Source organism: Saimiri boliviensis, chromosome 4 (assembly GCF_048565385.1).
Source record: "Saimiri boliviensis isolate mSaiBol1 chromosome 4, mSaiBol1.pri, whole genome shotgun sequence".
In the NCBI taxonomy this organism is placed as follows: Eukaryota; Metazoa; Chordata; class Mammalia; order Primates; family Cebidae; genus Saimiri; species Saimiri boliviensis.
The window spans coordinates 101,483,793-101,494,073 of record NC_133452.1 but is presented as its reverse complement, the minus strand read 5'-3'; positions in this window follow the sequence as shown (position 1 = coordinate 101,494,073).

Here is a 10,281-nt window from a genome sequence, read left to right as displayed (position 1 = left end):
CTCCTATTGCAGAGCGTAGCAGGTACAGAACCAATGTGAATTGACAATCCCTTAGAGGGAGCGCCTCCAAATTCTGCTGCTTCAACACTTCCAGTAACAGGGATCTCACTTCCTCAAAAGCCTATTTTGCCTGTGAAAAGCCTTATCAGACAGTCCCTTGATGAAGCAAAGACTGTTTTCCATTGGCTTTTCCCTCTGGGTTCTAGTGCACCTTCTAAACACAAATGTAATTCCTCTTCCAGATATTTCAAATAACTTCCTTTCTCTAAGCCAGATATCGATCACCCTAATGTCTCCTCCGCCATTTCCTTTGGGCTCTGGTTCCAGATCCTTTATCTTCTACCATTTCCCCCCAGATACTTTTTGATTTGTGATATGATTGGTTTAAAAGGGGTATCTGTCTGGGTGCAGTGACTCATGCCTCTAATCCCAGCACTTTGGGAGGCCGAGGTGGGCAGATTACTTGAAGTCAGGAGTTTGAGGCCAGCCTGGCCAACATGGCTAAACTCTGTCTACTAAAAATACAAAAATTAGCCAGGTGTGGTGCCACACCTGTCATTCCAGCTACTTGGTAGGCTGAGGCACATGAATCGGTTGAACCCATGAGGCGGAGGTTGCAGGAGCCGAGATCACACCATTGCACTCCAGACTGGGTGACGAAGTAAGGCTCTGTCTCAAAAAAAAAAAAAAAAAAAGTAATGTCTGATTGTTACACATCTATTAGAATAGCTAACACTAAAAAGACTGACCATAGCGGCCTGGTGCAATGGCTCACGCCTGTAATCCCAGCACTTTGGGAGGCTGAGGCAGGCAGATCACCTGAGGTCAGGAGTTCAAGACCAGCATGGCCAACTTGGAGAAACCTCATCTCTACTAAAAATACAAAATCAGCCAGGCATGGTAGCACATGCCTGAACCCAGGAGGCAGAGGTTGCAGTGAGCCGAGATCTAGCCATTGTGCTCCAGTCTGGGCAACAAGCGGGAAAGACCATATCAAGTACTGACCAGGATGTGGAGCATTAAAACTCTCCAGCACTGCTGGTGGGAGTGTGAAATGGAACAGGCACTTTGGAAAACAGTTGGCAGTTTCCTAAAAAGTAGTTAAAGACACATCTTTCATGTGACCTAACCATTCCACTCCAAAATGTTTACTCAAGATAAATGAAAGCATATGTCCATTCTAAGGCATATGCTCCTAGCAGCTTTATTTGAAATAGCCCATGTCCATCAACAATGAATACACCGATTGTAGTACATCCATGCTTTAGAATTTGACAGAGCAAAACAAAACCTACTGATTCACTTGAACATGTTTTGATACAATGACAATGAATGACACAGATGAATCTCAAAATAATTATGCTAAGAAGCCAGATGAAAAATAATGAGTCCATACTGTATGATTTCTTTTTATTATTATTATTATTTTTTTATTTTTATTTTTATATAGAGATGGGGTTTCACCATTTTGGCCAGGCTGGTCTAGAACTCTTGACCTCAAGCAATCCACTGGCCTTGGCCTCCCAAAGTGCTGGGATTACAGGCATGAGCCACCAAGCCTGGCCTGTATGATTTCATTTATATAAAATTATAAAAAATGCAAACTAGGCCTCACATCTGTAATCCCAGTACCTTGGGAGGTCGAGGTAGGAGGATTGCTTGAGTCCAGCAGTTCAAGACCAGCAGCCTGGGCAACATAGTGAGACCTTGTCTCTCTTTCTCTTTTTTTTTTTTCTGAGGCAGAGTCTCACTCTGTCACCCAGGATGGAGTGTAGCAGTGTGACCTCAGCCACTGCAACCTCCACCTTCCAGGTTCAAGTGATTTTCATGCCTCAGCCTGCCGAGCAGCTGGGATTATAGGCGTGCACCACCACGCCCAGCTAATTTTTGTATTTTTAGTAGAGATGGGGTTTCACTGCGTTGGCCAGACTGGTCTTGAACTACTGACATCAGGGAATCCGCTCTCCTCAGCCCCCCAAAGTGTTGGGATTACAGGTATGAGCCACAGTGCCCAGCTGAGACCTTGTCTTTACCAAAAAAAAAAAAAAAAAAGAAAAGAAAAAAAATTAGCCAGGTGTCATGGTGTGCAGCTGTAGTCTCAGCTACTCAGGAGGCTGAGATGGGAGGATCACCGGAGCCTGGGAATTGGAGGCTACAGTGAGCTGTGATTACACCACTGTACTCCAGCTTGGGCAACAGAATGAGACACTGTCTCAAAAAAAAAAAAAAAAAAATTCTGATTTTATAGAGGTGTGACCTTTTAATGGTATATAAAGGAAATGAAGTTAGCATTGCTATTGGTCCATCATGGCACTCAATGAAAAGAAGCTCCTTTTTTTTTTAAGACGTGATTTCACCATGTTGGTCAGGCTGGTCTTGAACTCCCGACCTCAGGTGATTTGCCTGCCTTGGCCTCCAAAGTGCTTGGATTACAGACGTGAGCCACCACGCCCGGCCAAGAAGCTACTTTTATAGCTCTGTCACTCTGGCCTGTCACGGTATTTTAAAATCTTCATTCTGCCTATGGCAGACCTCTCATCTTGTAACATCTTTATATTTGATTAGTAGACCTACATGCTTTTATTAGCATTTCCAGCACAAACATTGAAATAGACCAGGTCAAAACCTGCCTCATGGCACATCACCATTGAGCCTCCTCCAGATCCTTGGGTTAGGAAAAATGAGTTCGGTGTCACTTTTTCTTTTCTTTTCTTTCTTTTTTTTTTTTTTTTACAGTCAGGTTTCTCTGTGTTGGTCAGGCTGGTCTTGAACTCCCGACCTCAGGTGATCTGCCCACCTCAGCCTCCCAAAGTGCTGGAATTACAGGCGTGAGCCACTGTGTCTGGCCCCAGTGTCACATTTTAAAGTGCGACAGCTAATGTAGACAATGTCAGAGGAGTGTGGGATGAGCTTGAGAGTGGAGCAGTAGCTGTAGTAAACAGCATGGTGGTTCCTCAAAAAATCAAACAGTTACCATATGATCCAACAACTCTGTTTCTGGTTATATACCCCAAATAATTGAAAGCAGGGACTCAAACAGATATTCGTAGGCTCTTTTTTTTTTTTTTTTTTTTTGAGATGGAGTTTCTTTTTTTTTTTTTTTCTTTCTAAGATGGAGTTTCACTCTTGTTGCCCTGGCTGGAGTGCAATGTTGCAATCTCAGCTCACCGAAACCTCTGCCTCCTGGGTTCAAGCGATTCTCCTGCCTCAGCCTCCCGAGTAGCTGGGATTACAGGCAAGCGCCACCACGCCCAGCTAGTTTTTTTGTATTGTTAGTAGAGTCAGGGTTTTACCACGTTGGCCAGGCTAGTCTTGAACTCCTGACCTCAGGTGATCCACCCTCCTTGGCCCTCCCAAAGTGAGCCATTGCACCCAATGTTTTTGTTTTTGTTTTTGTTTTGAGACGGAATTTCTCTCTTTTTGTCCTGGCTGAAGTGCAATGTCGCAATCTCGGCTCACTGCAACCTCTGCCTCCCAGGTTCAATCGAGTCTCCTGCCTCAGCCTCCCGAGTAGCTGGGATCACAGGCATGCGTCATCACGCCCGGCTAATTTTGTATTAGGTGATCCGCCCGACTCAGCCTCCAAAAATGATGGGATTACAGGCGTGAGCCACCGCACCCGTCCAGTACAGTTTATATTATATATATTTCATTGTGATTTTAAAAGAGGGAGGGGAGCCTGCTTAGCAGTGGGGAGGGCCTGGCCATGGGCTGGGTGGACAGCTGAGCTGGGATGAGTTGGAGAACAGGCTCACCTTGTCAGAACTGGAAGGTGACGGGAGAAGAGGCTAAGCATGCCCTGCTGAACCTTGAAGTCCAGGTTGAGAAATTTGCATTTGAGATCCTGAGTCACTTCTTGGGTCAAGCCTTTGTCTCCTGGTTAATAAACAATTTCCTTGGGGTGGAGTAATCCAGGAGGTCTAAAGGTAGCAGGTTAAATGAATGTGGATTGGTTTAGTCATCAGCCATCGGTAGGGGGTTTATCATCAGAGAGTGAGGACAGATGGCATAGGACATTGACCAGGAGTCTGATAGCTCTGGGCTTGTATTGTAATTTCTCCATTTCCTAGCAGTGTGCCCTAGACTAGTGAGTGCCGCCATTTCCTCATCTGCAAACTGGGGATAATTGCAACCTTGTGTAACAGGGATAAAGGGAAAAAGAGTTACATGCTAAGTATATGTCACTTTTGTCTTCTTTATCCTGCCAAGGAGTAAGGATGGCAGCTGGCCTGTTCAAATGCTGTTTCAAGAGAGGTGAGGCAGAGGAAAACCCAGAGTAGGTCAAATTTCTTTGAATAAGAAAAGATGAAGGCAGGGCAGGGTGGCTCACACCTGTAATCCCAGGACTTCGGGAGGCCCAGGTGGGCGGATCACTTGATGTCAGGAGTTCAAGACCAGCCCAGCCAACACGGTGAAACTCCATCTCTACCGAAAATACAAAAATGACCTGGGCATGGTGGTGCACGCCTGTAGTCCCAGCTACTCAGGAGGCTGAGTCAGGAGGATCGCTTGAACCCAGGAGGCAGAGGTTACAATGAGCTTAGATCGCACCATTGCACACTCCAGCCTGGTGACAGAGAGAGAAGAGAGCAGCAGAACTAGGTTCGGGGTGTGAGAAGAGAGAAGCTGAGCTGCTGTGCTGAGAAGCGGGACTTGCGCAGGGATAGAAGCACCTTGTGTTTTTTTTAAAAGTTTCCTCTAGCCGGGCACGGTGGCTCAAGCCTGTAATCCCAGCACTTTGGGAGGCTGAGGCGGGTGGATCACGAGGTCAAGAGATCGAGACCATCCTGGTCAACACGGTGAAACCCCGTCTCTACTAAAAATACAAAAAATTAGCTGGGCATGGTGGCACGTGCCTGTAATCCCAGTTACTCAGGAGACTGAGGCAGGAGAATTGCCTGAACCCAGGAGGCGGAGGTTGCGGTGAGCCGAGATCGCGCCATTGCACTCCAGCCTGGGTAACAAGAGCGAAACTCTGTCTCAAAAAAAAAAAAAAAAAAAAAAAAAGTTTCCTCTCTGTGCTGCCCCAGGAGCTCTTAGAAGAGACCTACTATGGTGCTTGCCTTTTTTTTTTAGACAGAGTGTCACTCTGTCACCAGGCTGGAGTGCAGTGGCACGACCTCAGCTCATTGCAACCTCTGTGTCCTGGGTTCAAGCGATTCTCCTGTCTCAGCCTCCCTAGTAGCTGGGACTATAGGTGTGCACCACCACGCCCAGTTAATTTTTGCATTTTTAGTAGAGATAGGGGTTTTGCCATGTTAGCCAGAATGGTCTCGATCTCTCTTTTTTTTTTTTTTTTTGAGACGGAGTTTCTCTCTTGTTACCCAGGCTGGAGTGCAATGGCGCAATCTCGGCTCACCGCAACCTCCGCCTCCTGGGTTCAGGCAATTCTTCTGCCTCAGCCTCCTGAGTAGCTGGGATTACAGGCACGCGCCACCATGCCCAGCTAATTTTTAGTATTTTTAGTAGAGACGGGGTTTCACCATGTTGACCAGGATGGTCTCGATCTCTTGACCTCGTGATCCACCCGCCTTGGCCTCCCAAAGTGCTGGGATTACAGGCTTGAGCCACCGCGCCCGGCCAACGGTCTCGATCTCTTAACCTCATGATCTACCCACCTCGGCCTCTGAAAGTGCTGGGATTACAGTATGAGCTACCGTGTCCGGCCAGGTACTTTCTAAGCAGTGTTGGAATCTCAGCATCTTTTTTGAATGCTTGGATGGGCTCCTAGGTGGTCCAGTACATCTGGGTTCCATTTGCAAAATGTCTGACACGTTTTAGGAGCTCAACAAAATGCTCAGTTATTCTACAAGAAGACAGATCTGGGAGCTGGAGAGATAAGGGCTGAGTATCTTCAAAGAGCAGACAGAATACCTTCCTGAGATACAAGGCCACTAGAGTAGGTTAAAGGAGTGTTAGGCACCCCCCTCCCCATTCTCTTCCTTTCTCTAGAGCTGCACTGTTCAATATGGTAGCCAATAGCCACAAATATTAGCCTTTTATTATTTTATTTTATTTTTGAGACCGTGGTCTCACTCTGTCACCCAGGCTGGAGTGCAGTGTCACAATCAAAGCTCGCTGTGACCTCTGCCTCCTGGGTTCAAACAATTCCCATGCCTTAGCTTCCCGAGTAGCTGGGATTACAGGTGTGCACCACCGTACCCGGCTAATTTTTGTATTTCTTAGTAGAGACAGGATTTTGCCATGTTGGCCAGGCTAGTCTCGAACTCCTGACCTTAGGTGATCTACCCGCCTTGGCCTCTCAAAGTGCTGGGATTACAGGGGTAAGCCACCATGCCCAGCCAGTATTTGCATTTTAATGAAAAATGGAAAAAAAAAATGTGGTTCTCATGCACACTTAGCCCGATAGCTACATGTTGATAGTGGCCACCATATTGGACAAAGGAGACATAGAATCTTTCCATCAGCATGGAAGATTCTGTTGGACAGCACTGTGCTAGAAAGATGAGGAAAAAGTCCAAGTAGGTCTGTTTGTTTATATCCTGACTTGTTTCTCAAAGGATCTGAGGCAGCCGAGGACAGCCTGAGGCTATCAGACCAGAGCCCTGTGGCTGGAGCACGGGAAGGCTGGTGTGTGGGCTGAACCCAGTCAGGAGTGGAGCTACAGAGAGAAGCAAGGCCCCAGTGGGCTGAGCTCCAGGACCCAGCTAGGAAATGGGAGGGAGGTGGGGGTGGGGAGGTTGTGGGAGTAAGTGTCAAAGGACAAGGCCATGTGCAATCAGATGTTGAGCAATGAAGCTGCTGCAGGAAGAGTCTCCCCCGTTCCTCTCAGCAGCGTAGGGTTCTCTGACCTGTTTAATCAAGGAGTCTCCTGTGCCCTGCTGTTCTCAGGTACATATTCCAAATTCCAGCTAATCAGATGCAATTACAGGATATTGTTGGGTGCAAGTTCTGACTTGCAGCACCTCGGGTAGTATGCCAGGCCTGGGTCCCTGCACGCCACCTGGCTGCTATGTTTTGAGCAGCCGTCCTGGAGGCGGTGGGGCCAGGAGACATCCTTCCCAGTGGCAGTGCTGCGAGTGCAGGGGCTGAAGGGGGCCAGGCCTGGGTGTTACCCTGCAGCACTTTCAAAGCAAAGATCTGCTCCAGGGGTGGATTCTTCTTGAGGGCAAATCAGAGTTTAAAAAATATTCATTAAATGTGACTTTGTGTTAAACTCATTTCTGGGGATTAAAGAAAAGCCAAACTTATATTAAGATCATTTTAATTTAAGCTTTGTTGGGAAGTTCGAAGATATTGCAGGGTGGGTTGGAGTGCCAAGGGAGCAGCTTCTTATTGCTTAATTTGAGATAATGTATTCCCGTAAGTTTTATTTTTACTTTTATTTTGAGGTATAACAGACTCACAGCAAAGCACACTCATCTTTACTGTACAGCTTGATAAATTTTTACATATGTATGTACCCATGCAATCGCCACCCAAATCAGAATACAGAACATTTCCAGTACCCTAAAAAGTTCCCTCACCTCCCTCCTGTCCATCAGTCCAGCCCCCCAGAGGTAATTTGCTGTTCTGATCTACCACCAACAATCAGCTTTGCCTGTTCTTGAACTTCATATAAATGGAATCGTACAGTGGGTGCCTATTTGTTCCCTGCCTTCTTTCGCTCATAAGCCTGCAAATGATATTTTTCTTTTTCTTTTCTTTTCTTTTTTCTTTTTTTTTTTTTTTTTTTTTTGAGATAGGGTCTCGCTTTGTCACCTAGGCTGGAGTGCAGTGGCGTGATCACAGCTCACTGCAGCTTCAACCTCCTAGGCTCAAGCGATCTCACCTTAGCCTTCCAAGCAACTGGGACTACAGGTGCGCAATCACCATGACCAGCAATATTTTTTTTCTTTATTTTTATTTTTATTTTTTGGTAAAGACAGGGTCTTACTGTATTACCCAGCCCAATCTTGACATCCTGGGCTCAAGCTATCCTTCTGTCTCGGCCCCCCAAAATGCAGGGATCACAGGCGTAAGCCACCACGCCCAGCCAGTCTGTGAACTTTTTCAGGATAAATTTTTATAGCTACAGATTCATAGTCCTTTACCTGAAACCAGGCGTCCCCAAACTACGGCCCCCTGAGGCCATTTATCCGGCCCCCCGCCGCACTTCAGGAAGGGGCACCTCTTTCATTGGTGGTCAGTGAGAGGAGCACAGTATGTGGCGGCCCTCCAACGGTCTGGGGGACAGTGAACTGGCCCCCTGTGTAAAAAGTTTGGGGATGCCTGCCTGAAACCCTTGGGGCCAGATAGGATTCCGAATTCAGACTTTTTCACGGTTTAGAAAAAAGCCGCAGGGCACACACTGTGTATTATGAAATACCCACCGCAGGATCTGGGGCAGCACCTGGTAAACACATAAATATTTTTAAGCAAAGTCCATGAATATTCACACACTAAGTGGTGTAAATAAAGGCTGTAAATAGCCTTGCGTCAGTTGGGGGCCATTTTGCTGCCAGATAAGTTCACGTCAGGTTAAGTTTTGCAGTCAAATGTTTTATCATGTGGTTTTCAGAAGTTCGAGGATTTTGAAATTGAGAATAAGGGATGGTGGGCCTGCAGGTTCTGGACAAGCCTTTGGCTCTGTGGGAGACAAATGCTGAGTACTCTCTCATGCAGAGGGAAGGTTGTGGAAACCGGCTGCCTCCTGGGAGTATGTGCTGCCCTGCCTACCAGGACAGACTCTCCTGACCACAGTTCGAAAAAGATCCAGACGCGAACTCCTGACACCGAAGGCACATCTTTGCTGTGTGGGTATTTTCCTGGGATCTCTACCTTTGCTTAGATTTTTCATAAGAAACCTAATACTTAAGGCCGGGTGCCGTGGCTCATGCCTGTAATCCCAGCACTTTGGGAGGCCGAGGTGGGTAGATCACCTGAGGTCAGGAGTTCGAGACCAGCCTGACCAACATGGAGAAACCCCATATCTACCAAAAAAAAAAAAAAAAAAAAAAAAAAATTAGCAGGGTATGGTGGCACATGCCTGTAATCGCAGCTATTTGGGAGACTGAGGTAGGAGAATTGCTTGTACCTGGGAGGCAGAGGTTGCAGTGAGCCGAGATCGCCCCATTGCACTCCAGCCTAGGAAACAAGAGTGAAACTCCATCCCAAAACAAAAACAAAAACAAAAAAAAGAAACCTAATACTTAAATACAGTCAGGAGCCCCAGCTAGAAGGCATCCTTAAGATCAAAGAATTGGGCTGAGTGCGGTGGCTTACACCTATAATCCCAGCACTTTGGGAGGCTGAAGTGGGTGGATCACAAGGTCAATAGATCGAGACCATCCTGGTCAACATGGTGAAACCCCGTCTCTACTAAAAATACAAACAAAATTAGCTGGGTGTGGTGGCGCGTGCCTGTAATCCCAGCTACTCAGGAGGCTGAGGCAGGAGAATTGCCTGAACCCAGGAGGCGGAGGTTGCGGTGAACCGAGATCGCGCCATTGCACTCTAGCCTGGGTAACAAGAGCGAAACTCCGTCTCAAAAAAAAAAAAAAAAAAAAAAAGATCAAAGAATTTCTTAGCTGAGCCCTCAGTTATAGACCTGAGTTTGTTTCTAAGGGACATGAGTCTCAAAGGAGTAACATTTCAGTGATTGGCAGGGGAGGGGAGTGAAAAGCAGCAGGCATTGGAGATTGGGAGTGTGGAGAAAGATGAGGCAAGAGAAGTTAGTGTGCTTGTGAAAGGAGCCAACAAGAGAACCACACAGGCTCCATGCAGGATTGAGCACGGGAGATTTATCCTAGGGTTGGGGGTTATGTCTTCTGTTTAGGAGCCTGCATGGAGCATCTACTATATGCAAGGCACTGGGGATGCAAAGATGAATAAGACCTCCTCCCTGAGAGTGGTGCCTATTTATTGTGGCTGCATTGCTCCTCTCTAAAGAGCTTTCTTTTCATTTCCTCCCTCCCTTCTCTGCCCCACCTCCCCGCAAAGAAAACACGCACACAGCCAGGAGTGGCCTTGAGATTCAGGCCACAGGCTCCAGACCTTTTGGGCTCTTTCTTCCACCCCCATCAAAGTGCCTGGGTCCAGGGGGAATCACATGAGGCCAGGAGTTTGAGACCAACCTGGGCAACATTGTGAGACCCTGTCTCTACAAAAATTAAAAAATTAAGTGGGTATGGAGCTAACACACCTGTAGTCCCAGCTACTTAGGAGGCTGAGGCAGGAGGATGGCTTGAGCCCAGGAGGTTGAGGCTGCAGTGAGCTATGGTCATGGGTCATGCCACTACATTCCGGTGTGGGTGACAGAGCAAGAACCTGTCTTTTTTT